The following is a 13,647-nucleotide window of genomic DNA, read 5'->3' as shown; positions in this document are numbered from 1 at the left end:
GAATAAAAGGGTTTTTTCATCGGTTGATAACTACATTTTTTATTATAAATTCTGTTGTTATTGTTTTTATTGTAGGGATATATATATTTTGTATTGTGGTCAGTTATTCTATATGCTTATCTGTTAACAAATATTTTTCAATGAAGTAATGATCGGAGAGGAAGAAATGACTTGTATCAATTGAATAAGGTACGGTGCACTAAACCTGTTTTAAAATGAGTTTTATAGGATTTTTTACATAAGATTTGTGTTCGAAAGTTAAATAATGTGTTAAATGGATCAAAAAAGCATTTTTATTAAACTGGATTTCTTTTAATGAATGAGGAAGATAGAGTTCTGTTGGCTTTTCCATATATTGTATTCAACAACCTTTTTTCAAGTATTGTCCTGCATTACCGTATCACGGTAAAGTGGCATGGTGCATTACAGAGCTGAATTTTATCTCACTTCCTCTGTTAGCTTTTCCCCTTTTCAATGAAAAAAAGCAGCATTGCACTTTAAGGAGACATGCTTCTGAATGTATACGTGTCTGGAATCCACAAAGATCTGCTAGCAACTGCGATTTTGACTCTTCCATTAGCAGGCGATTACAGTCGTTCGACAATCGACATTAACGATTACAGCGATCGTCACATCACATTTAAACAAAACAAAGGAAATATATACAAATCCAATTCGCAGAGACAATCGCTAAGATCGCTTTAAACGCTTGTAGGAAAGTGTAGTTTAACGTAAAATTTCGCTGGAACTAACTTGGAAAGTAAATGTCTTTCTTTTAAATTGTTAGTTGCTTTACCAGGTTTGACTTTGACAGTAATATATAAGTTTTGGTAAGTAACATAGCACAAGTTTGTAATTTTGTTAAAGAATGGATTTAGATACACACTACAGTGTTAATGATAGTGAAAGAAGATAATTCTGATAAGTAAGCACTTAACGATATGAATTTTGTTAAGAATTGGGCCGTTTAATAACATTAAAGATTGAGGAATTTCTTCGAAAAAAAAGGTAACGATATTTTATAACATTAATACGATAACATTTGAAGAAAGGTGGTGACCAGAAGATTCTTTGATATAACTCAATTTAATTGCGTTTCAAGCATTTTCAAATGATTACGTTTTATTCATTTGCTTTTATTATTTTAAACGTTTCGTTCATAATATTACTAGACAATCTTTTATGATAGAATTGTAAACAATTGAATAAATCTAGAGAAAATTATTAAAGAGAGTAGCTACCACTTGTTACCATGGAAGTTAACTGTTTTTGACTGGTTCTGCAGAAGTTGAGCGGTAGCCACTGACCATCGTATACATTAGGATATCACATTCGTTGTGGACGTCAAATACCACATCCCATTTGAAATCTAATCCAATACGCAGATAAATACCCGATTCGATGACAGCTAAGTTGTTTTCAAGAGTTAGAGATACTGATTGATTGATTCCTAACTTCGCTTACTAAAAAAAAGATAAAACTCAAATTCTACCTCTGTTCAACCAGTATATTCACTCTAGTTTCACTCTGCATGTGCACAGCAGTTTTAATTATTTACAAGTTGTTCTTTTTTTTAAATTAATCATCCTAAATTTTTCATGGTTTGAATTGACTTATTCCACATTAATTTATACCAATTTAGTAGATGTTTGAATGAACTGTGCACAGTATTGTATGCTTGTAAACTAGTCCATTATAAAATCGATTTTTTCAATTCACTATACTGTTATAGTATTGGTATCATGTTATTCTCAAAATTTATTAAAAATTGATTGTACTCTACACACATATTTCAGTGCTCGTACTAATTTCATCTGGTTAATTTTTGCCTGTACTGCTCGGTTCGTATTTAATCAATACAAATCAGTTTCCTTTTTTTATAACCTAGTTGTTTTAAGTGGTGTATGTAAACTCTGCATCATTAATTGCCTTTTATTAGCCCTCTTACTATTACAACTAAGTTGTAAATATTTTTATAACTTTTATGTATTTCAAAATTTCCTGTATATTTAGCAGAATTTGCGAAACAGATTTAGAAATTCCTGTGGTACTTCTAACAGAAAATTAAAATTAATTTACAAATATATGGCAAATAACCGAAAAATCGAACTATAACTACAATTGCCAATATTTTTTTTTAAACTAATATTTCTAATAACAGTAATATAATTGTAATATCTTTAGTCAGATAAACTTTATAAACTAGCTTAAATATAATACATGATAAAGGTTAGTTAGTACCTTTATTTAGTAAGATATCTATTTAGTAATTAATTGTTGTTTTTAACTTAATCATGAAGTACGTGTAGGGGCAGTTAGTGTTAAAAAAATGCTTTATAAAATAAATCTAATAAAATTAAAGTTACGGAAAGATTACAGTTCAACTGTTGCTGTAATATTGTTATGATTGGAATGACTAATAAAATGTTAGAAACGTGAAATTCGACCCAGCTAAATTTAAATGTCGTAATTTATTTTGACATGGTATCAATTAATTAATATGGATTACGGTAAAATAGTTTACTGTTTTTATATTATTCTCTATTTCTAAACAAAAATGATTGTTAGCCTATATTTACGAAGGATATCTCCAAATTAAAGACCGCTAGGAAATTTTTCTCCTTAAGGTTGGAGAACCTGTGTCGTTCATGGCCAAGCTAGTATGTACACAGTGCAGTGTTATCGCGTTATAGTATCTTTGATTATGTGTGAGTTATTACGTTATGAAATGAATAGGAAAATCGATGTTGTCGCCGACTATGAAATACGTGGTGGAGTCATGTTTTTTAAAAAAATCAAAACGTTAAGGCGGCTGAAATAGGCAGTTGGTTGATGTGTACGGTGATAATGTAGTGAATGAAAGAAACGTCCGAAAATAAAAGGTGTAGAAATAACAGAATTAATGTGCATGATGAAGAACGTTCGGGGAGGCCCTTGATAATCACCGACGACTTGTTGAAACGCGTCGATGTTAAAATCAGAAAAGATCATCGCTCAACGATTTTCGACCTGGCCCTTTTTTTCGTGATGTTTCAAGATCTGTTATCGATTGCGTTGTTCACGACCATTCAGACTTCCGAAAGATTTGAGCACGTTGGGTGCCGCACGTCTTTACGTAACGTCACAAAAAAATCTGAATGGGATCTGCTTTGGAATTTTTTATGCGCACCACAGAAAAAGGTGTTCCAGGCCCTTAATTCAATTGTTACCGGCGATAAAACATGGATTTCGTATTACACGCCAGAGAGAAAATGGCAGTCCGCTGAATGCGTTATCCTCAATCACCAACCAGACCGAAAAAGGTCAACCCACAGCCATTTGAACGCCAACTGATGGCCGCAGTCTTTTGGGATCGGTTTGGCATACTGCTGATTGATCTCATGCCACGTGGAACGATTACAAATGCAGAAGCAAAATGCAAATGCAGATGCTTACGCAAAACTCTGCGTAAGTTACGGCGCGCCATTTAAAATCGGCGACATGGGCGGCTGACCGACGGTGTCGTCCTGCTACACGATAATGCACGTCACCATGCTGTGGATCCGACACGTGATTTACTGAGAACATTTGGATGAGAAATTTACGATCACCCACCATATAGTCCAAACTAAACTCCTGATTACCATTTGTTGGCGAAATTGAAAGGATTTTTGAGTGTTAAGCAATTCGTAGGTGCGATAAACTTAGAAATACTGTGTTAATCAGTGGCTAAATAGACTGGCGGCAGAAGAATATAACGAGGGAATATTGAGGTTGGTGTATCGCTACGATGAATGTCTTAATTCATGTAGCGATTATATAGAGAAGTAGTATAAGGTATGAAGTTTAAAAGAAATAAAAAATATTTATAAGGTTTTCAGAATAAATTTTTTTACAATGAAACTGTCTTTTCTTTAGAGATAACCTATCGTATTTATTTAAAAATGAAAATATAGAACTTACAAGAAAAAATTATATATATTTATTATCCTCACTATTGGCAAAACTCTTATAATTGTGTAAACTATTTTACGTTACTCTCAGTTATATTCGCTACACTGTAAAAAAAAATGTATGTTAATATATAAATTAAAGGAAGAATAGTTTACATTACGTTAAATAAATTTAATTATATTACTGAGAAATCAAAATAAATTTTACGTTATTTATTGTTATACCTCTCAGCAATTTGGTACTCTGCCAGATTATGAATAGAGAATCAAATAAGAAGTTGGTACTTCATATTTAATAAAATATGTGTAATTTATTCAATTTTAATGTGAAGTAAGTAAATTTTAAGAATGCGTGCAACTGCGGACGTACGTATATTTTTCTGTGTGTTTTATCGCAGTAACTCGTGTGTGCCTTCCTTTAACTAAAACTTTAACTAATATTCTATTTTCATCGTTGCCATTACCATTTTATTGTGGTATTTGCTGTTCTTTAATAATATTGCTTAATATTATTTCGTACAACAGATGGATAAATACACATTCATCTTTTATATTTATTTTTATATTTTTTTTGTTTTATTCAGTAAAAGTAAAGTTGACAGACACTAGGCCGAGATAAACGGCAGTGTTATTTATTTGTTCTGCTTTTTAATGAAAAAAAAGATGTTCTTTCTGAAAGTAACAATCTGGCATTAAGCGAAGGGTATTCAGCCCAGATTTATTAATGACGTTTTGTTGATAGTAGCTACTTTCTTAGTTCAACCCATTCTTAATCGTTTCTTCTCACTTTTATATATATATATATATATTTTTTTTTTTGCTGCTTTATTTTATTAGTATTATTTATTTATTTATTTTTTTTTAAATAATTAATACTTTTTCTTTAGATATTGAGTAATTTTTATATTGAATATTTTAATATACAATCATTTTTTAATTATTCATTTTTCTGACTTTTTCTTTTTTTTTTTAATGATACATTTATGTAACCAAAGGTGTACTAAAGATATTGTATTTTTTTCTGACTTAATTTATTCTTCTTTATCATCATTCATTTTTCTTTTTTAAAATCTAAGGTTAATTTTACTATTGAGAACGTAACTAGGTTATACTAAACTCCTTTTTATACTGTATTTAATTTGAATTTAACGGTAGTAAAAAGGATTAATAAAGGGATGGTATATTATTCTACTCTTGTATACCAGCAATAGTTGTTCCGATTAAGAAAGTATGTTTAATTTCAATATTTACCTGTCGAATTTAAAATTAACGAATACGAAATTAAAATCAGTTTTAACTAAAAACATCTTCAGCACACATTAAAAACGTGAATAAAATTAAATCGGGTGTCCGAGAATAGTCTGAACAACTTTGAAATCGATTAAATATTTTATTTATTAAGACACAAGAATGGGTTATACAAAATTAAGAACAGTAAAACTGAAATTTTTTTACCTGTAATCAAATGTTCAATATGTGTATCATTAGTAATTCGCAAAATATCCAAACGGTAATCAGTTACACGCCATGTTCATTGCTAAATATCCACATCTGTGAGTTCGAATGGGTTAAAACTCCTGTCCTTAAGGTCATCAATATTCACTACACGAGTTTTATATACATTATAAAACAATTTTGCCTTGAATAAACTTACAGGAAAAAAATTGCATGGAACTATATACTATTCAATGTAATCCGTGGATCGAGGTCGCCAAGCTATTGGTCCGTCACGTCTAATCCAGGGATTTGAGAATGTGTTGTTAAGGAATTCACGTACTAATCAACCCAGATGTGGCGGCGCTCCATCTCGCGGGAATATGATTTCGGGTCGTAACTCTTCACGCACAAAGTAAATAAACCCTTCTAACAAATCCAAATAGAAATTCGCGTTAACTGCCGTTTTCTAAAATAAAAAAGTTCCAATCACACGATCCTAAAGAGGTTTGCACCTAATATTAATTTTTGGGCTATCTATAATACGGTCAAGTGTAACATATGGGTTTTGTGATCCCCATATTCGAATATTCGAAGTGTTCACTTTTGCAGAAACATAAAATTTAGCCTCATCGTTTTTTAAGGTAATAATCATCATTTTCAATTCTTTCAATTGTTTTCACAGCAAATTACTTTCTAGTAATGAAAGTAATTTGAAAGTGATGAAAGTAATTTTGATATTACAGTACAAAATCACACTTAAACTGTGATTTTGTACTGTAATATGCCTCCTTATATTTAAAATTTATAAGGAGGAGATTATAACTTTCTTCAAAAAATTGTGTACGGTAGATTAAGGAAGATTTAACTCGCGCACTGCATTCCGAGTTGACTTCCCAGGGCTGCGAACAAAAACTGACGAATGATCTAGATTTTTTTTCATCTGATGTTCTAGGCCTGCATGCACCGTTATGTTCAACACTGCGAGTTTCTTTAAGTATAATCTGCAATACTAAAGGGTGAATGTGTGTTGTCACTGGTTTCTTTTTCATCCGCTTTTCTATTCTGACTATATAGTTACTGAAGTAATCTTCGTAGGCGATGAAAGTTAGTATAATCTGTAATATTGAAAGGGTTAATGTGAGTTGTCATTGGTTTATTTTTTATCGGCATTCATATTTTGAATAGTTAGTTATTGAATTAATCATTAAAGGCGGATAATGTCAAGTGTAACCTGCGGTATGGAAGGCTGAATGAGTGATGATCTCATTGGTTTATTATATATCGGCATTACGATATTGATTAGATAGTTACTGAATAATATTAAAGCTGTAAATATTAAGGGTAATCCGCGACATTGATGGTAGATGCGTGTTTTTATGGGTTTAATTTTTATCGATTTTCCTCTTCTGATCAGATAATTACTGAAGCAATCTGTGAGGGCGGTGAATGTTGAGTATAATCTGCGACATTGACGGGTTATTGTGTCTTGTCATTGGTTTATTTTTTACCCTCATCCTATTCTGATTAGATAGTTAATGAAGTAATTATTGAAGGCGGTGAGTATTACGTTTCATCTGTGATATTGAAGACTGAATGTGTGTTGGCATTGGCTTAATTTTTATCGACTTTCATAATTTGATTAGATAGTTACTAGTATAATCTGTGAGGGCAGTGAATGTTAAGTGTAGTCTGCGATATTGATGGGTTAATGTCTGATGTCATTGCTTTATTTTAAATGTTAAATGTATTCTTCGATATTGCTGCACGGTTAATGTGTGTTGTAATTGGTTTGATTTTTATCGGCATTGCTATTCTTATTAGATAGTTACTGATAAAATCTGTGAGGCCGGTGAATGTTATATTTTCGTACGTGATCGAATGCTTGTTTTAGTGATGGCTCTAAGTTATACCGAGTTGCCAAATTTCGTCGAACTTGTTTGTCGGATTTTGTTTCAATAAACCACTCTACGAATTGTGCTTTCATCTGTGGATTCATGGCGACTGACGTATGCGATCAGAGCGCTGTCTAGTATTAAGAGATAATACTAGACTTACGAGTTACCTGTTTAAGAGAAGCCAACCGTTCATTCATTTGACTATTAGTTTTTTCTGATAATACATCAAATTTGTTCAGATAATTCTCGGACACCCGGTGTATTAACGATTCAGTTTTATGTTCTTAGAAATTAATTTTTGAGTTAATTCTTGCATTTTGATCTTCGCTATAGTTTATTAATATTTTTAAAGGGACCCGATTTAATGTCGTTAGCAACTCTCTCTTCACCGTTTGGTTGATAATGAATTCAGATTAGTTTTATGTTAGGTTACTGGTCAATATTTTTTTTTTTACCAAGTTTAGAGACGTTTTAATATTTTTTCCCGTGTCGAGTATATAGAGCTCTTCGTTTTTATATTTAACTAGGGGTACTTTGCACCCAATATTGATGAAAAAGGTTTTCAAATTAAAATAATTTTAGTTCACCAATGTAATAAAACTAAATTATTGTTATGATTATTATTGTTATTCTATTTTTTATTATTACTTTTTTAAAAGTTCAATTTAGAGGGGTTTTCCCATTTATTATTTTTTTTATTATAATCTTTCCAATGAATAAAAAAAAATTGAGATGTGATTTTCTAGAAGATTCAACCTTTTTATCAAAGACGTTGTAAGTGCATAACATGACTACAACATGCTGAAAGAAAAATATGATATTACCATACTGAGGAAACTCTGTATTGATAGAAAGAGAAAGTAAATCTCCATTAAACTTGCCCGCTGCAAAAATATATTTGTTCCAATATAATTTTGTAAATTTATATTATTAAAATTTCTAGAGATCTTTGTTTTTACGTGATATATGTAAAATTTGATTTGTTATCATGGCCTATTTCTATGAAGCGAGTGATGTACATGTACATGTTCTTTATATGCAGGGATAATTGTTTCCGTAGGGTTCGTCAAAATTTTATGTCTTTCGATATTAATAATGAATGAAATGAAATATTTATAATTATTATTTAAGGAAAAAAGTAAGGATTCCCTATATCGAAAATTTCTGTAATAGAAATTTGAAGAATAATGTTTTAAAATTAATACTTTTAAAATCTTTCCTAATTTTTTCTTTTCATGATATTTATCCAGTTTCATTAATGAGATTTATAATAAAGGATTTTGTGTATTCATTAGAATAACTAAAATCATATTATCTTAAATTTGCAATAAAAATAAAAATCATGTTTTTTATAAAATCTATTCGTTTGGTTCTTTTGTATTACCTTTAGATTTTAAACAACTGCTTCAAATAGTTTTAGGAATACTATACAGTTTTAAAAATATATTTTTTTTAAATTATAACTATTTTATTTAAAATAAAATAAATTATACTAGTAATAATCAATATTATCGGTTCTGAGACCTAGCCTATGTTTACGTGTATATTGGCAATTTTTTTTCACTTACTTTGAGAATTCATTTTCAGTATCAATGATTATAAATTCTAAAAAAAATTACGAAAGCATTTATATTTAGATTTCTTATAATGTAGTAACCGTAATTACTCTTTCATATTGCATTTTAATTAGATATTTTAGGAAAAAAGTTACAGCTAATATGTTGTACCGTTATACGCAATAAATATTATCAAAAAAATATTTCTGTTTATTTCGTCTTACTTAACTTTTAAGTGAAGAAAAATAATTAGTTTCTCAATTCGTCTGTTTTTCTTCTAGCTTTACTTATGACTAAATACACCATTCTGATTATATGCTATAACTGTATAGAGAAAGATGATATGTTTCCATAATAATATCCAAAAAAAATTTTAACGATTTTGTAAAAAAAATTAATTAAAATGAATTTAAAAAATAATAATAATAAACTTTAAAATAAACTTAAAAGGTAATACTGATAATTTTTTTTACTTTTTGAAGTTAGAACTGTTTGATTACTGAGCAGTTTGTTTATTTTATTGTTAGATTACTGAACGGACTTCAGTAACTAACACAAAATTTAACAAAAATTGTTTAAAAAACGTTGGAAAAAAATCTGTTTAAAAAATGATTTAATAAATATTTTATATATATATATATTTTTATGTTGGGTTTAAGAAGTCGTTTTTGTCTTAATTTTTTTTCATTTAAAAAGAAATGATGATGCTCTTAATGACATCAGCCGAGTCCAACCATTAGTTTATTCATAATAGAGTGATACTCGTAAATTGACAGTAAGAAAATATCTTTCTTCTGCTGCTAAAACGTTTACGTAAAATTTGTTCTTATAGTTAGTTTTGTCTGACACAGGCTATTACTGTATTTACTGTTGATTATTTACTGTAAATTTACGCTTTAAATATCAATTTACTGGTATTTTATGTTCTATACGAACTGTGTTATTTTACTATTGCTAACTCAGACATACTGATTTGGATACAATGTTAATGGTATCTTTTCATATATTTTCTTGGACTTTTATTTTATCAATACTCAATAAATTTTATACATTTATTTTATTCTTTTCATCTTATTTTTTTTTTTTCGAGAGAGAAATAGATATGTATGGTTATATTCCGTTTGGTTGTGCGGTGTAATGTACTTCTTGAACACGAGTGCAACTACAGAGCATCTGTACTATATTTTTGTTATCAGCGTTCCCCACTCAACAAGTACTAAGGTCTTATCTCACCCCTACTTCGACCTCTTACCGTCTCTTGCCCTTCTAACTCCTCGACCGTTCTTCCTTCATCCCTTCCTTTACAATTTTCCCCTATCCCTTTTTGGTTGCTGTATTTTATGCTGAGTTGCTGTGCCGGCATGCCCTGTAAAGTGAAATTAATTTTACTGCTTGAATTAATTTTAAACTACCGCATTAACCTAGTTTGTAGTTTACAACTCTTACGTCGACGGTGTTTTGCATTGCTTATTTTATTTTATCTTTGACTACTTAGGATTTGATTTGTCGCAGTTTTTGCTTTTTTTAATTATAATAGTTTTATTAAAATATAAGATGGCATTCTTAACTTATTTAACCACAGTATTCTTTAAATTTTACAACAGCAATAAAAATAACTGCTATCTTTATTAACCGGAGACGCTGAACAAGAAGTCTTATATGAATAATATTCTTTTTCTGTGTATGTTCTACATTTAATCCCGCTATTCATCCAGCCAAAGTATGCAGTTATAAACAGTAACATACTGTAAAAAACATACGGGTATTTCTATATTATTTAAACAAAATTTATGTTAAAGTTTACTTAAAATTTTGGTCACTTCAAATTCTTCAACTAATTTTGCTATTAACAGCAAATAATAAAAAAATCGTAGAAGTGAATAGCTACAATAATTCAAAAATAAATAAAATTCAGGATAAAAATATTAAATAGCCTGTAAAAAAGGAATCGATAAATTTAATAAATGGATAACTTATCATTTCTAAAATATTTTAATTAAAACATTAACATTTTTTCAAAAAATAAATTTGTTAGATTTAAAAATAAAATAATAACGTTCTTAGTCTTGTCTTAGAAAAAAATCAAAATAATCTAGAAAAATAGATTATATCAAATAATATTATGACAATGTTTAAAATAATGCAAGAAACAAACGAAAAAAAATAATCGGAGAGCTATAAGCAACATAAAAATGAGTGTTTGGAATGCGAAACATTTAAAGATTCTCTTGTATTAATAATTAACATGAATTTACATAAACTTTATTAAAACCGATATAAAAAGAATTAAAATGCTTTTGTATGAAAATCTTCACGTTATAAAAGTAATAATAATATATTGATAAATAAACAAACACCCCTCACTCTCCTCTCTCACTGTCTCGCTTTATTTAAAAGTTTTATGTGTTTATTACCCATTTAACAGAGATATTGTACGTCAAACATAAAAAAACAGGTTTTAACCCTTATTTATTGGTTTTTCACCCGATATTTCTCAAAATATACTGCAGATACAGTTCTGTTACCCATTTTTTTTTCAATTTTTAAGCCAAAAACTATAAGAAACTAATTCTAATTCACTACTAATTCACTAATTCTGCCTCTTAATTAACGTCCTAAAAATTTCCATATGACCTCATTTGACCAGGGTAGCTGATATCCCAGTGAAATATTTCACTAGTCGTAATTCGCAAACGAATCATTTTTGGACATATGTTTATGTGAATGAACTTTTTCCATTATTTTAACAGTTATGAAAGAACCGGAAGAACTTCGTGATACACCTGTGAATATATATATATATATACACTTTGCATACTACAACTTTTTGCATACTATATCGCTATCGTTAAATGTAATGAAAATTTAATTTCTCTTTTCCTTTTTTTGGATTTATGTTTGTTCAGAATGAAGTTACTATAAGATTATTATAAGTTACATTTAATGTTTTTTTTGGGTAATTTATTTTTAAAAAAATTTTGAATTTAATAGTAATGGTTTTTAATTATTTTTTTTGAATTTAACTCTTATTTATGTACATATTGCCCGTCAATCTCATAAATTAAGTTTAGTCGTAACAAAATAGATGTACTGAAAAATGTATTTACAAACGAATTTTGATTTATTATTTATTTACAATAAATTGATTAACTGTTCAATTCAGTCGATACACTGTAAACAAACTCATCCTCAATTCATTAATGATCTGACAAATAATATTTATTAACTATAACAGACTTTTCTTTAGGAAATAGATTTTCCATACAGATCTATAGCTAGAAGCATCTCCACTATACCAAGTGCAAATTAACAGTGCCGATTCCAGTATCCTTAACGCGAACCCAATCAATGTCTAGCCAAAACTATTGAATGGACGTAACACAGAAAACCGAATTAGGGTGGATAATGAGAAAGGGACCACTACTTTTAAAAAAATGACTGTAAAACAAAATAAACTAAGGAGCAGTATAATTATCCACATAGTGGGTACATTCCAGACCCATCCTGTCAGGATTTCATCACAAGACCTTTTCACAGGATTGGAGTAGAATATTACTACTGATTGTTTTTTCAAGACAGTTTTAAGGAAGTGTAGTTAGAAGTTTTAAGATAAAATATTGTTTTTCATAAACAGAATTAAATTTTAGACTAAATTATTTTTCCAAAATTTAAGTGAAATTTCACCACTCGAATGAATGAAAATAATCATATTTTTAGTTGATAAAATTAAAAATTGCGTTGCGTTTACAAACTTTGTTTATGGTATACGGCAAAATGTATTATAAAAATGTAATAAAAAAGGCATCAACATATTTTATGTTAACGTCAAAACAAGTATTTTGAAATACAATACGTATGCGAATGGTAAAATTATTCTGTCGATTCTAAAATCATTTCTCCGCAATATGTTTAACGTCTTTTTCATTACAATTTATCTGTTAAATCTATTTTATGATACATCATGTATTTTATAGATTGAAATGTAATGGACGTTTTAGTTGACTACAACGTACAGTTTCCAATATATCGTATCATAAATTTATGATTTAATATATAAATCGACATACGTGTTATTTGTAAAGCAACGAATTTATTATTTTTTTTCTTATTATTACATTTATGATACGATACAACTGTACTTAGGAGGGTTGGAAATGTCCTTTTTACCATAGAGGAAAGAAATTGTCGCACAAATAGCCGTGAGTGTCGTTGGTTATGGCTGGACATAGTACTTACACCATTCCAAAACAGGACTACAAATAGGCTGATTTTCTCCTTCAACTTTTATGTTATCTCTTTTTTCTACATTTCTCTTCGTAATTCCTCCACTTTTTTATATCCGCACGTACACGCGCTCACATACACATAGAGAAAGAGAGAGAGCGATAAAAAAAAAATATATATATATATATTCCTCTTTCATAAATATTTTACATTTTATTGTAAAGGAAAGTAAAAAATTAAAATTCATGTACCGGTTGAAATTTTTTATAGCTATCTCACTTAAGATTTTTCTTCGAGGCCGTTAGATATGTTTTTTGCCTGACAAAGAAAATACAAGATTTTTCAGAATTTTTTTTTTGATTTTTCAGATTAACGTTTTTCCAAATTTTGAAAACCCCCAATATAATAAGATTTGTCCAACTCAGGAAAATAAGCGGTTGTCACAGGTTTAACGTCATCTCTTGAAGTGAATTTTAGTCTAACGAGTCATTTTTTCAAATTTGCGAGGAAGAAGTAATCGCTGGGCACTTCGAACCAAATGTCATAGAATTTTGCAGCAATAATATATATATGCAGAAGTATTATCATGGTGAAATCACTGTC

At 29.2% G+C, this 13,647-nt stretch overlaps 1 protein-coding gene across 22 annotated transcripts in view; it reads left to right on the top strand.

Annotated features, from left to right (window-relative positions):
• The window catches only part of LOC142325978 (CUGBP Elav-like family member 1), a 1,952,897-nt gene that overhangs the window by 1,284,154 nt on the left and 655,096 nt on the right, over positions 1-13,647 (top strand). The gene's annotated exons all lie outside the window — the stretch shown is intronic.

This window comes from Lycorma delicatula, chromosome 6 (assembly GCF_047948215.1).
Source record: "Lycorma delicatula isolate Av1 chromosome 6, ASM4794821v1, whole genome shotgun sequence".
In the NCBI taxonomy this organism is placed as follows: Eukaryota; Metazoa; Arthropoda; class Insecta; order Hemiptera; family Fulgoridae; genus Lycorma; species Lycorma delicatula.
Note: the sequence above shows the minus strand (reverse complement) of the source record. Positions and strands in the feature narration are given on the sequence as shown.